This window comes from Cetorhinus maximus, chromosome 3 (genome assembly GCF_964194155.1).
Source record: "Cetorhinus maximus chromosome 3, sCetMax3.hap1.1, whole genome shotgun sequence".
NCBI classification, from domain to species: Eukaryota; Metazoa; Chordata; class Chondrichthyes; order Lamniformes; family Cetorhinidae; genus Cetorhinus; species Cetorhinus maximus.
In genome coordinates, this window is record NC_135881.1 from 171,706,094 (window position 1) to 171,721,841 (window position 15,748).

The following is a 15,748-nucleotide window of genomic DNA, read 5'->3' on the forward strand; positions in this document are numbered from 1 at the left end:
CAAGCACATACATAGGTCTACAAATTACTACTATAATAACTCCTAAAACCCCTAATTAATCTGGCTTCCAGTTATACCCCCGTTAAGGCAACAGTAAAAAAAAATAGATTTTAAACTGATCCAGGCCAGTCAACACAATATCATGCACCGTAGGATTCAAAGTGGCTTTTCCCAGCTTTGGTTTCTGTAGACAACAGGCTTAATGCACAAATACTGGAGGCTTCTCACACTCCTGGTAGATCTTACAATGCCTTCCTTAACACATAGCCTCATTCTTCTTTATACATGTTTCTCCCTTTTAATGTAAATTCCATTGTTCCCACTTGTCTTTGGAACTTTACCTTTCTCATAATATAAATCTTTTCATGGTGCTAATATTGTCAGTAACTCTGAGAAAAATAAACACACTACTTGGCCTAGCTTCTCTGGCTAGGTGTAACATCCTATCATCTTTTTGAAATTCAAACTGCCCTGATTTATCTAAAAATGCAAATTCTCCTCATCTTACACTCGAAGACTTCAGCCATGTTTATATATTTAGCATTTCAAACCCAGCTTCATTTGATGAGTCAAAGCCTCCAGCCCAGCTGTCTCCAATCAGTTAAATCCCACACACACACAGAGAGGAACGATCCAAACCCCACTATTAACCTACTTTTATAATAAATCACAATAATATTATGAGAATTATTATATTTTTGTGATGACTGTATGGAATCAACTTTGATCCTGTCTCCTGGCATTAATGGGACAGTAATGGCCACAAAAGGGGATCAGCAGCGTTATGTGCCATTAACTCCTTCAATCAGCTGCCATTGTTTTAAAAGATATCTCTATTTCTCGGTGTCCAAATCATCCTCCTGTTTGAGTTGGTAAGGCTATGGAAATCTGGGTCCTAAAACAAAATTAAGGCTCCGCTTGCTATTTTAGGCAGGAACTAGTTGGGGCCTGCACTGTACATTGTCCCTTGGGCAATGGAGGAGATGGGGCCCAGCTAAGGTAAGCCTTGAATTACATTTGTGAGCCCCAAAGCAACAGGATTGAACTCTGGTGGCCAAAAAAATGACCAAGGCCACTGCATCCCCAGGACCCTGGAGCAGAGCATTGCCAGCTTGGTGCGCCCATCGGGAAATTGTGCACACACTGCAATAGACTGAAAGCTTGGGCTGGAGAGCATATATATTCCATAAGAGTACTCCCAGTAGGCGTGGCTCTGCACTGAGAGTCCACTCTCAGAACATTTTACACACTCAGTGACAAATAAAGGCTAACTAAAACATTGACCATGGTGTGATCTCTTAGACTTAGAAGCTTCCTGCATCTAGAGATGTGTGAGGCAGACGAAGCGCATACTTACGTCTGTTTTCCATAGCTTGTTTTTCCTGGAACAGGTCACTACCCTGAAGCCAGAGGCTATAGCTTGACGGATGCACTCCGCATCAAGTATGGCTGACCAGGGGGGCCAGCCATGGGGAGGTGATGACACAGTGATATTGTCACTGGACTAGTACTCTACAGACCCAGGGTAATGCTCTGGGGACCTGGGTTCAAATCCCATCATGGCAGACGATGAAATTTGAATTCAATAAAAACCTGGCATTATAATCTAATGATGACCATGAAACCATTGCCAATTGTTGTAAAAACCCAAAACCTGCCACTCTTACCTGGCCTGGCCTACATGTGATTCCAGGCCCACAGAAATGTGGCTGACACTTAAAAATGCCCCTCAATGAGGGATGGGCAATAAAAGCTGGCCTAGCCAGAGCTGCCCACATCCAATGAATAAAAAAAAAGCTGTCTCTCCTGCTCTTACCACCTGCCATGGGCATGTTGGAGAAATTTTCAGGTTGATAATCAACCGGTTTGGCTGTGTAATGAACACAGGTGTGACTTCAGGAAGCTTAAAATTAAATGCATATCTATAAAAATGAGATATGGCCAAAATATTTTCAGCTGCACAGGAAATTGGATGAAGGGAGTCAGATATTTACAGCATGTGTCACTGATTTCACCACAAAACCTCTTTGATATAAATGTGCAGACAAAAGATAGTTTGCACAAGAACTGTTTGATACTCTTAACTACTGCTAACTGTACAGCTTTCATAAATTAACCCCCTATTCTTCAGCCTCAAGATTATGAGAACAGACTTGAACAAATCCCCATTGCTTTACCATTGAGACATTCTGGGACTAAGTTAAGGGAGAGGTTTTAATTCCATATCTATTATACTGCTTTTGACCTGGGAGTGCCATGTAGTAAAATGCTGAAAATGAAAAAAAAGTCCCATCAACCCTCCCCCACTGATATACCGTGCCTGGATGAGCACGACCTTCATAAAGAAGTCAGATCTATCCATCACGGTACTGCAAAGGGAGACACATGTGTAGACCCTCACATTAGATATCCACCAGTCTTATCTCTAATATTCTCGTAGGAAAGGAGCATAGTCTATTATCCCATCATGCCTCTCTGAAAGAGGCAACAATTTGTTTGCATTTCTCAGCCATTTCCCAAACTCTTTTAATTTTTCCTTTTTGCAATAATTATCCATTTCCCTTTTGATAGCTATTGAATTATATATCCGCTACTGTTTTGATTGGGTATTTCATGATCGAATAACCCATTTCATTAAAAAAAGTCTTCTGACCTTTCTCCTCACAATGTTGTTGTTGATCTTAAATCCATGGCTTCCAGTTAGTGAATCACTGACCAGTGAAGATAGCTTCTCCTGCTAACCTTCTCGAAGTCCCTCCCTAATTTTCAGCACCGCCATCAGAACTCCTCTTAAACTTTCCATCATGGTGAAAAGGTTCCAATAATATCAACAGGAAACTGTTGCTTGCTGTCCCATCCCAGTGCCCAAACAGATTTTCACCAGAAAACAGCCTGTCCCATCCTGACATCATTTTGAGCATCCAAATCGCTACAGAGAGCTGAGTCGTTGATTATGGATCTGAATAAAAATGAGGCCAGCGTTTAAAATGTGAAGCCCTTTGGATTTCTCACCAAACAGATTCCTGTGTTGAGGGCCGAGATGAAAATTGGAAATGCCAGCTAAACAATTCACCTGGCATTGATGTACATCGTTTACAGGAGCCAGCGTACATCCCAAGAGTTTAACCTCAAGAGTATATGTTGGCTGCACTCCTAGGTATGGTTTTCGTGAGACAAATCATTTTAAAGCACCAGCTATAACATTAGAAATTCCCAAAATTCCCCTGAAGTAGTTTAATAAAAAATGCTGGGCTTTGCACTTCCATCACAGAAGATCTTCTGAATGCCCTTGCAATTTTTCTACAAGTGGTTGTAAGTTATAGAAATGCAGTTGGGTGTAAAGTGACCTGTGTTTTGATGTTAAGATGAACTCTTATGTACATACCATATGATAATGTAGCTATCTAGAGGAAAGCAATTCTGAAAAGTTATAATAACAAAATAAGAAGACAGATAACTTGATTTTGGATTTTGTGGCGAGCTTCAGTTGTGATAGTTAAATCATTGAAAATACTAGTGGTTATAGTGGTTAAATTCAATTTGAGAATAAGGCAAATTATGTTCGAAAAAATGTGCCACTCATATTACTTTTGTCACGTCCTGTCCACTTAAACTCAGATGTGCGCTCCCAGAGACTTCCAACAATCTATCTGTGCTGGTCACATGGTGCAGATCAATATTTACCAAATTTAAATGAAAACTTCACATGTTTCTTAAAAATCAGTCGAACCTGTGTCACATTCTGTTATCACCCCTGCGTTCACTTACCTACTCTGACTTCCGGTCCAGCAAAACCTTGATTTTAAAATTCTCATCCTTGGTTTCAAATGCCTCCATGGCCTTTCTCCTCCTTATCTCTGTAATCTCCTCCAGCACCTAAAAGCTCTGAGATATCAGCGCTCTTCTAATTCTGGCCTCTTGAGAGCCATAACTGGAGTTTTCCACAACAATATTGGCCTCCCCGGTGGAAAGAGCCAGAGGAACAGGGGGCTATAACAATTTGAATCATTCCCTAACACACCTAACTTCTGTTTACAGAAAAAAGGCAGTTTCCATGACCAGATCAAATCTGGCATGAACTAAAACTTATACCCTTATATACGTCATGAATAAGACTACACAACATTGGATGCAGCATTTGTTTGTAATTAGCATAATGAACCACAGGCCATTTGACAGAGATTATCATAATCACCCACCAACTTTGTTGTCAGTTCATAATATTCATAAAATTAATAAATTTATTTATAAGTTAACTACACAAAACACTCTTGCCTCTGAGTCACCAGGTTGTGGATTCAAGTAACACACCACAGGCTGGAGCGCAAAATCTAGGCCAACATTCCTGGCAGAATTTTCATTTTGGGGGCTGGGATCATTTTCTGAGTCCCAAGAATTTACAAGTGGACATTACATTTGAGAAACACCCATGCCATTTTTGCACTCTCAAGTTTTATGTCAATGGCAATGGAGTTGGGCAGGAAAGTTGTGGCTGCGTTGCAAAACTTCCCTGTTTGTCCAGAAGGCTTTTTCATAGCCCACCCATAGCTGCAACATTGGCAGCTGACGGGAGGTCTCACCATTGAAAAGCTTAACCCACCACAGAATCACACGTTTCTCCTGCCCACACCGACAGCACTTTCAATTTTAATTGTAATCGCGTGGGGTACGAGAAAAAGCAAGAGAGCGGAAGTGGCGCGTACTTCCAGTTAGACTGTTAGGAACTGTTGACAAAATCCCCCGCCCCACTCCCGGCCACCCCAAGAAATGTCTTCCTGGAGCAACAGTGGGATATGGGCGCCCGAATATCAGTGTTTCCTGAGGCTGTGCGGCTAGAAAATGGAGGAGTTTATTCATGACATGTGCACTGCTACATCTCAGGGATATAGGCGCATGAGCTTATCCATCAAGAGTGTGGCCATTCTCTTGGAGAGCCATTAAGCGAATGTAGGAGTAGTGCATTGGCAGGCACAAAATCTATGCCACACTCTGGAGTATTGACTGGTCAATGGCACTAATGGCACAAAAATGTATGGGGTGGGAGCCAGATGCGCCCAGCTGGTGGTTTCCCCTGACATTCTGGTGCCCCATGAAAGGGTTGAGACAGGCAGTGATGAGGTGGAGGGGGCCGCCCCTCATGGGGCACCATCTTCCTCTGCAGCCCACTTGGCCCCTCTGACTGAGGCATCATCAACACAGGAAAGCTGTATGGCAGCAGCTGGCTCTGCATCACACTGATACAGCAACTACAAGACTGGTCAACACTGCCTCTCAGCTTCATCCATATACGTGCGAGTAGTCTGCTTCAACCTCACCCTGAACCATAGTGGAAGCACCCGGTAGGAGTGGGTAAGAGCGGAGGGTTCTGCATTAGTTGACTCACAAGGGTTGACCTCTGTTCTGGTTGTGATCAGGTAAAATGACTCAATGTAATGAAGAGACTAAACAGGCCATCATCTGCATCCTTCAGCGACACTGTACAGGAATCCCATTGGTTGTCAGTATACCCTGTGTGGAGGTATTATTCCTTCCCTGCCCCTCATGCAAAACCTCTGCCTGCCTCAAGACCAATGGCCTATATTTACTGTGGGAGCACTGCTCCTCATTGCTGCTTGTCTCCAGCTCCAAATAGCTCAGCCCCATGTCCACAGGTGGCCTTCCTTGCCTCTGGATGGACTATCATGGCTACCTGTAGCCCTTTTACCTCTGTTGAGTCACTCTCAATAGATTCAGTGCTGTCACAGGTACCTCGATACTCTGTTTGCCACCTCTTGAGTTGCTCTCTGAGCCTTCCCTCTTATGGTACAAAAATAACTGGGCCACCTCCGTGAACGCATCCTCCCTCGGATACCAGTTCCTACTCCAGGACATGGTTGAGACCCTTCGTTGCCACTGTCATTCCAAACAAAAATCACTTTCTGCCTTTAAAGTGGCTTGTATGCTGGATCAATTGCCCAACAGTGACATTCAGGCGGTTTGTCAATGTACAGAACCCGCTGCCTCTTCTAAAATCGCTGGAATGCGGGATCATATCAGAAAGCCACTTGCAGATCTGAAATTGAGCATAGCCCGCCCCCTGTCCTGCCATCTTGACCAAGCAAAAATTCAGCTCCCCAGTGCAGTACTGTAAGGGTGCTGCTCTGCCGGGGTGCCATCTTTCAGATGAGATATTAAACTGAGGCCCTGTCTGTGCTCCCAGCTAGGTATGAAGGATCCCTTGGCACTATTTCAAAGGAGAACAAGGGAGTTCCTCATAATGTCCTGGCCAACTTAATCCCTTAACCAAACCGAAAAAAGTGACTACATTTTATAAAAGCACTTCATTGACCTTGGCATGCCCTGAGGTCATAAAAAAACACTACGAGCAGAATTTTCTGCCTACCGAGCGGGCGGGCCCGGCCCAATCTCAGGCGGGCGGGAAGCCGATCCCCGCCGGAGAAGCGGCCCACGCCGCCATTTTACATGGACGGGCCAATTAAGGCCTGCCCGGCGGGAAGTGCTATACGCTCCCTGTGCGGGCGGGGGAGGAATTCCCCAAAAGCGAGAGTGTGATCTTTCACGCATGCACACAAAGCGCGCACATCTCCCTGAGGCTTAGTGCCGCCTCAGGGAGATCGCTGACAGTTGTATAAACGTTAAAAATAGAAAAAAAAAATCTTTAACATGTCCCCCTCATGTCACATGAGATGGGACATGTTAATAAATTTCACTAAAACTTTATTAAACTTTTTAAAACCCTACATGAAACCTCATCCCGCTGGTGGATGAGGTTTCATGTTTTTTCTAGTTCCCGCTGGGGCTCCCGGCCTGCCCGTCAGCCTTAAGTTTGGACGAGCAGGTCCACTAATTGTTTTAATGATCCTGTCAATGGCCTCAATTGGCCATTGACAGGTCGGCGGGCGCGCAGCTGATTTTGCTGCGCCCCCGCCTTCCTGAAAATTTAAACGGGGCGGGATGATGTCAGGGGTTCCGCCCGACGTCAACCCACATCATTTTGCCCGTCGGTGAGCAGGCCCCGCCCCCTGCTCACCGACAGCAAAATTCAGCCCTACATATGTGCAAGCCTTTCCTTTATCTTTCTTTTTTTCATTTTTATAAAGAAAATTATGTCGAGTCATTAAGGGTTGAATCAGTCCACAAGAGTTCAGAATATATTCTTTGGAGCATTTCCTTACCCAATCCAATAATCTACTAAGTTATTCAAGGAAGCATTCTTTCATAAATTTTTTGATGAGATTGTTTTATGAGAGCAAGTTAATATTTCTGCTCAATACATAGAATTCAGCTATTAGTTTAGACTCAACTGAAGCTGAACTAAAAACTGAAATTTAGTTAGGTAAGTTAGTGATTTTATGTCAGCAAAACCTTTCAATTTACACGTGTTACTCGTTAGTTAGTAACCATCTTCCCCTAAAGATCAGCCACTAAATGTTTGGAAGTCAACTGTTTCTTCCAGGTGGAAAACTTGCACGCATTGACATTTGTGAATAAGTGAACTATTCTTACTGTCTAGTGGATAATCATTGAAGGCAACAGATCAAACAAATACTGTTCTTTAAGACTGTTAATTTAGATATCACCCAGGACAAAGCCTTTGCAGCCTTACTGATTTAGACAACAGGCGGTAAGAGCGGGAGAGATTCCCGGTTAGCTGTGTGATGAAAAGAAATTGGAGCCTCTACCGTCACTATCCATAGCTCCAGGCTACAAGTGTATCCTGCTACAGCAACTCAGACCTTTTTGTGGCGGGTTGGAGGGATGATGTGGCTGGTTCAGTTGGCTGGACGGCTGGCCTGGATCAGATTGATGCCAACAGCAAAGGGTTGGATCCCTGTTCCAGCTGGGGTGGATTCAGGACCCGCCTCCCTTCCCTCCCTGCACTAGAGATCTTGGTGTTGCGGGTCAGATCTGCCTTCAGGCAGAGAATTCAAGAAGAAGGAAATTTGATGCTGGTTACGCTGTTCCAATATCATCTTATCCAATTCATTACTGACCTAACACAACACCAAAGTTACCCAATGCCAATCCTGTCTTCCCGAATGCTAACATATCTAATGCAAAGAATAACTTAGACAATGCTAACTCCTACTTACTTGAAGTCAATATCAACATCAATTTACCCAATGTCAGCACTAACTTACTTGACATCAATGCTAATTTACCCAATGCCACTGTTGACTTGAGTAATAACAATGCTGACTTTCCCATTGCCAATGTACAGGGGTTTCACAATGCTGTGTGCTAGTTTCACAATTTGTGATTCTCATGTTTTTTAAACAATTGTAATGGATGGTAAATTCAGCTGCTTCCAATAGTTAGTTCCACATCATGGATGTCTACACTAATCCCATTTCCCTGGATTTTCCTCATCTCCTTTAACATTTTTCTTCTTCAAATAATTGTGTGTTTCCCTTTAAAATAAAGAGGGAAATTATTAGAATATAGGGAAAGAGCAGGGCAATAGGGTTAGAAGTCATGGAATGATTTGTGGCATATAGCATTTTGGCGAGCATTAAATTTTTATGCATTCCAGTAAATTTCCTTTTGCAGACTGGGTAAGCATTTGGCAAAGTATCTCCATTCTGTCTGTAATAGTTGTCCAGTAGCTTATCACTTCAACCCCACTTGCCATCCCACTCTGTCCTCACCATTCTTGGTCTCCTACGCTGCTCTAACTCATCTTAACACAAGTTCAGAAGAGTGCCTTAATTTGTATTGGTCATTCTGCAGCCCTCTCATCTCAACTTTGACTCTTACAACTTCAGTTATTAGCTAGCTCTCCCATTTAAATTCCTTGCCTCTTTCTTTCCCAGCTACCTACCACCTCATACAGCTCCATCTTGTAAAGATTTATTTGCCATGTATCTTTCTTGTGCTTTTTTGCCATCTTATTTATTTATTTTCTTGCCCTTGCTTATGTCCAAAATATTTTGGTTAATTTCAATTTCTTTTTGCTGCCACGTATCATAGATTTTATTGTTTAGAGATTCAAAAGCTATCATGCATGTCACATCGTCAGACTTTATTTTATCTCTATCTTTTATGCACGTACGATGAGGGATAAACATTTTTGTTTAATCTTTTAGATTGTCTTCACAGGTTAATTTAACAAGGAGCAAATTAAAGGAATCGCTGGCATAAGGGAAGAGAGAACACTAGATTCAGTTGTAAAGTACTAGACTCCCCAGTAGTCTGTAGTGACACTCCAACTCACCTGCTCTCATTTGGCGACTTCTACCAGCTCTCAGCTGGATCCCCAAATAGAGATCTATGCCAGAGGAACAAAGATTGGCAGGACGCCCACCTCCTGCTGGCCGATCACTGAAAAGCATTGGCAGCAAGCCCAGGGAAATGTAACCTCCACAACAGGCATAATGCATCCCACCTTACCACCAGAAGAAAGAAGCATGGAGCTGGAAAACAACAAGTAGAGATATATAAAAACAGATACCGATTATCAGTTCTGTTGAAGCAGCAGTATTTTTCTTTTTCTTGGCTTCTATCAAAAGTTCCAAGAAAATGTGAGACCTGGTTAATTATTTTTCATGCCATTGTTTTGATGGGATTCTGTCATGGATGACTAGGTAATGATAATGATTTATCATGAATTGCATCACTGGAAGATCGCTGCTGCAGTTCCCACCTCCTTCTCGGTGACCACATTCTTACACTGTGGAAAAAACATGGAGAAAAACCTCAAAGCTTTCCAGCAGATTCATCTTGAAGAGGTGCACAGAATTTAGCTTATCACTGTTTAGTCATCAATTGGTTTAGATGCAACATCCAAAAAAATTTCTTCTAAGAAGCCTGCAAGGAAGTAATTTCTTACAATCAAGAGCTAAATTGAAGATGCAAACATTAATTTAATTAAGATGTTCCAAAAGCTACCTATTCATCAAGTAGCAAAATTGGCAGAGAAACATGCACTGAGTATTGGAGAGAGTAATTTACTAAGCATACCCTGCAGTCACATAATTACATGTAATTTCACCAGCGTAATTAACTAATTTAATTACCACTTCTCAAGAGCATCAATTATTGACATTATAGGGTATTTAGATTTTACACCCAACGTGTACAGCATTTTGAGAATTCCCAGTCACTGTTTGTTATGCAAGCTTTCAAATGCCTCATTTCTGATTTAAAACATGCCTACAATGTTAATATTAGTGACACGGCTTCAATCAGACATTCCATACAATTAAATGAATGCAAGTACATTATCAGCTCCTCACAAATCCAAAATCACAAACAGCATTTTATAGCCTTGTAAATATCAGCAATTTTTTTGCTGTGGTCGAACTATTAATTTTTTTAACCATTTAAAACTGTGTTTTTTTCAATGCAAAGAGTCTCATTAATTTCAAACAGCCACCAACCATTGCGGTTCAGTTTAGCATCCTTTCTGTTTGTTTTTTTCCTTCTGTCAGTTTTCCAAATGTTTTGTTTGAACAGTGAGGTCTGACAGTGATATAACAGGGAGTATAGCACTGTCATGGAGGAGTTACTGAACCCAGTAGAGTGAGAGAGCCGAATTAACATACAAGGCTGAAGTGACAGGATTGTTGAAGCATTCAGAATTAATGACTCAATCGTCCTGCTGGTGATAGCTCAGCTCCCTCAAACTGTTGAGCTTGATAGCTTCCAGTCAATTGCTTCTGCCGATATTATGAACATTCACTCCTTAAACAAAATAATCTTCAACAATAGACAGGAAAGTGATGCTCAACATAATCAAATTTCTTCTTGTTTTCATTCTTAGTGATGTAGATGGCTACCTACTTTGAGGAGCTGTCATACGAGTAAACTCTACAAATAGGCATTCTTGGTACACAGCTTTGCCTGCTGAGGGCTACATATTGGGAGACCATGCACCTTCTTGGCATACACTCCTAACAAGCAAGGCTTGGAGGAAGCATGAACTCAGCCTTAAATAGTAGTATAGATGACGGCAAATCAGCAATGCATTTTACACCCTTCCACAATAAAAAAGTAAATCAGGTGGGGTGGTCAAATGGGCTGCCAATTTGCTGTTGCCCATATTCCAATTTCACCCTTTCTATGCCAGGGAGGAGTGTTTGGAAACTTTGTCCTATATGAACCCTATATGAACTATATGAACACGTCTGGGTTACTGACACCATGGAACCTGTTCATTATGTACACAAGACATATTACACAGCACTAACAGCAATAAACAACAACTTTCATTTATATAGCACTTTGAATAGTAGTAAAACATCTCTAGACAACAATTGACAACAAAGAAGGAGACATTTCGATATGTGACGAAATACTTGGTCAAACAAGGTTTTTACAGAGGCCTGAATTTCCTGCCCCCGTTGGTGGTGGGCATCATGGCAGGCGTGAGCGGACAATATGGTGAGAAGGCCAAAAATCGATTTTACGCTGTTGTGAAACCAGTTTGCAATCATCCGCTCCGCCCGTCAATGGTGCGCCAACTTTCCCACCATCCAACATCGGGAACCTAATTTCAATGCATTTGTATCTCCGTCATCTTGCCTGCCCAGCCAAATCATCCCCCCATGTTGAATTTACCTCCCCCATGTTGGCATGACTTCAGAATGAGGTTATTCACAACAGCATTTAAAAGGCATGCACATGGCGAACTGAACTTTGAGAGGAACGCAGGGTTGAGTGCATACTAATGTAGCACAGTGCTCATGTGGGTCACCCATTCGACTTCAAGGTAGAGGCACAACACATTCAGACGAAGGCACAGACAAGTCGCTTTTTCCCGGCTGGCTGATAGTGCAGTGCCAGGGTAAGGGCTGCACTGCAATTGGGGTGAATTTTGGGGGGGCAACAAGGAAGCATGGTCTAATGGTAGTGCACAAGCACATACTGGGGTGGGAGAGAGGAGAGCAGCCATGCATTAGGGAAACCTTGTATAAAGTGAACATTCTTACACGGCTGAGACAGTTCCGGCGCAGCTACATTCACATGCTTGGAGTCTGGCCTTTGGCTTATATGCCCACTCGAGCAACACAAAGGCATGAAAGTGATACCAAATGCTCCTGAGCCTTTCACCCCTCGGGCACAGACTGCAAGCTAAAGAGCGTTTTAGGGGGCTTCAGAACAATTGGATGACTCGGCAAGTTGCACAATCCTCTTGTGAAAGCTGACCATGGAGCAGTCATTAGCGGAGGCACTCACAATGCTTGCAATGTTTTCTTTCAGGTTTGGACCAATCTCTACCAATGGGTCAAGCTAACAGTGCAGCCTTGCAGGGCGGGTTAGGAGAATGCCTGTGCCTGAGCTGAAAGCACAGCATGCAGCCCAATGGGCAAAGCTACAGCCAATTGGTCAGGTGGAGTGGGGCGGAGAGGGGTGGGGTTTCAGGCAGCCATGCAGCGGACTAATCACTAGCCATCTAAGTGGTGGCCTGCATTCTCTGGGATGCGTTAAGGGGCCTTGAGTTGGAGCCAGAGCCACAAACATAACCATGAAAGGCCCCTAGGAGACTAATAGTAACCTACATGTGTTTCTCTTTCATCCTGCAGAGGAGTACATCAGGATCATGGAGCCTGATGACCCAACTGTTTCCCTCATGGCTTACAGAGAGCAGAGAGTGACGGAGGCAACTGGAGGAAGAAGGAGGAGTGGCTGGGGCTCCAACACATGCCACTGAAGAGCCACAGTGAGCTGTCACAGGTCGGCGCCTAGAACCAGGATCTACAGACGGTGCTGGACATTCCTATAGATGACCGAGAGCCAGTGCCACTGAAGACTGCATGTCCAGGAAGCTGGCTGGTCATATCTGCAGCAGGATTTGGCGCCACGGGGACTTGGAGGGCATCCATTGCCAGTGACTGTGAAAGTCACCCCGGTGCTCAATTTTTACACCAGTGTCTCCTTCCAGGGGTCCACAGGTGACCTGTGTGGGATCTCGCAAGCCTCCACGCACATGTGCATCCAGGAGGTCACAGATGCCATATTCGCGAAGGCACAGAACTTTGTGCATTTTGCCTGGGATCAGGCAAGCCTGGAAGCAAGAGCACTGGGATTTGCTCAGATCTCTGGTTTTCCACAGGTGCAGGGTGCCATTGTCTGCACTCATGTGGTGCTCAGATCTCTGTGGCAACAAGCAGTCAACTACATCAACTGCAAGCTGAATGTTCAGCTGGTCTGTGACCACATCAAGCACATCCTGCAAGTCTGCGCACAATCCCCAGGGAGTGTCCATGACTCCTACATTCCAAGTAGGTCTCAGGTCCCTGACATCTTCCAGGGTCCACAGAGGCTGCAGGGTTGGCTCCTCGGGGACAAGGGCTACCCGCAGAGGATGTGGCTGATGATACCCATGCGGCAGCCTCAGACTGCAGCAGAGAATGTTCAACAAGACTCATGCTGCAATCCTCACTTTGGTGGAGAAGACCATTGGGATGTTAAAAATGAGGTTCTGGTGTTTGGACCCGTCTGGTGGAGCCCTGCTATATAGTCCAGAGAAGGTGTGACGCATCATCGTCGCCTGCTGCGCCCATTACAACCTGGCACTGCAGCAGGGAGAGGAGCTGGCTGAGGGGGAGATGGGGGAGCTGCATGTCTCCTCCGATCAGGAGGACGTTGACGGGGATGAGGGTCAGGAGGTCCTCAAAGGCAAGGATGATGGCAATGAGGCCATCGCGTTGTCCAGACGAGGGAAGCGCACTTGGGAGGCCCTCATAGTCGCTAGATTCCTGGAGGATAATGACAACATGCAGTGAGAAGACTCCATGGATCCTCACATTGCACCTGGGAATGTTTAACTCTTGTCTGGCTGATGGCAGCGCACATACCGTCTGTGATTATGCTCCTGTCATGGAGACGCTGCGGATGCCTGTAGGGCAGGGGAATGATGACAACATGTAGTGGGGACTCTCCATAGAACCTCACATAGCTTATGTGAATATCTGACTCCCATCTGGCTGATGGCAGCTTGTTTGCACTCTGTGAACAGAGTCATATCATGGAGATGCAGATGGAGATGCAGCAGGGAAACTTTAACTTCTCCTGATCCTATGGCATCCTTTGAGAGCTGAACCCTTCAGGACCAGACTGTCACTGGACACAGATGCTGATGAGATAGGGGACCAGCCACACCTCATCAGTGCTGAGAGCACACAGAGAGAATGATGGAATTCTGTGTCGCTGGCCCAGGACATTCTGGCAGCAATGACAAGTCCCATTGAGGTGCAGGCATGACTGATGTGTTCAGAGACTATGAAGGCACACCATTAGAATGCTGGGAAGGTTGCACAAGGCGCAGGGGTGGTACTGGACTATGACACCTATCTTCATCTTGTGCAGGAACCAAGCTTTTACTTCAGACTGACATGTACACTGCTCATCATAACAAGGAGGCATAGGCAGGGTGACATTGTAGGGAGTTTATTTACAATAGTCAACATTATGTACAAATGATTAACGCCCTTGCCCATGCAGTGAAACTGCATCTTCTTAACCTTCCTAACCCTGCCGCTACGTCTTGGTGCTCTCCTGACATCCACAGTGGAGGTGGAGGCAGCCTGCTGACTGCTACGCCCAGTCTGTGATGACCTTGGTGGGAGTCCTCTGGAGGGCTGAGATCTGGAGGGCCCCGCCCTGCTTTCAGGGTCCTGCTATGTGGCAGTGGCGCCCTCCTCGGACTGTGGAGCTAGAGCTGCTGGGATCACAAGAAGGGGGGATTCGGATGGGCAGGAGACTCGTGGAGCCACCAGTATGGATGGCCCCAGGGGTGTGCACCTGCTGATCCTCCTTCCTACGGGTCCTTGAGATCCCCTAGCTAACTCCTTGAGGAGAAAGGGAAGCTGGAGTAAGATCGAGCTGTCCCGCACACCTCTCGCATTGACACTGTTGGAGGCCAACTATGGCATCAGCGATGGGGTTCAGCCCGAACAAGAGTGCGGGAGCGTTATCCTGGACCAAGGTCTCCATGGTGGCTGCCATCCTATCAGTGTTGACCTCAGTGCGTTGGCATGCCAGCGCTATCATCTCAGGCTGAAGGCAGACGGATTCCTCCATCGTGACTTGCAATCTGAGGAGTGCAGAGGACATCCCTTCCTGATATTCCCGAGCTTGCCTTTGCAGCTCCAGCAACTGAAGTATGACCGAGTCCAGAGACCCCCTTATCTGACTCGGACTCAGCAAGTTTCTGTCGTCCAGCAGTCACTCGAGTGCCAGAAACCTGGGAAGTTCCTGCCGCTGTATGCTGTGGATCAGACAGTATGATGTGCTCACCAGATTGTGGCCCTGAGGCTACCCAGAACTAGGTCCTGCTGAGGCGTATGTCTCTGCACTGGTGGAGGGTGTGGGTGAGCGCTGGAGGGTGTGGGTGAGCGCTGTGAGGGGTTTCCAATGAGGACGTCATCAGATTCTTCTTCCGAGGTGTCTTCAGGGCTTAAGTCGAGAATCTAGGTCGTGGACCCCCTCGGTTGCTTCCCAAATGTGCCTGCAATAGCAAAGAGAGATAATTAGTGCATGGCAGGAGACTGCAGAACAAGGGAACTGGCTCACAGCATGGTTGTCTGATGGATGCCGCACTGCTGGATCCTCACTTGGTTGAGCACCGCCGACCTCACCGTCAGCACAGGAATATCCAGATTATTGCTGGCCAGCTGGATGACTCCATCTTCAACGTCTTTTAGGACCTTGATGTCAGACATTCCTCCAAAAGTCTGCAACCTCTCCCTTTTGTTGTGTGGCAGCTTGTCCTGCATGAATACAATGGAGAAAGTGTTAGCAGGGC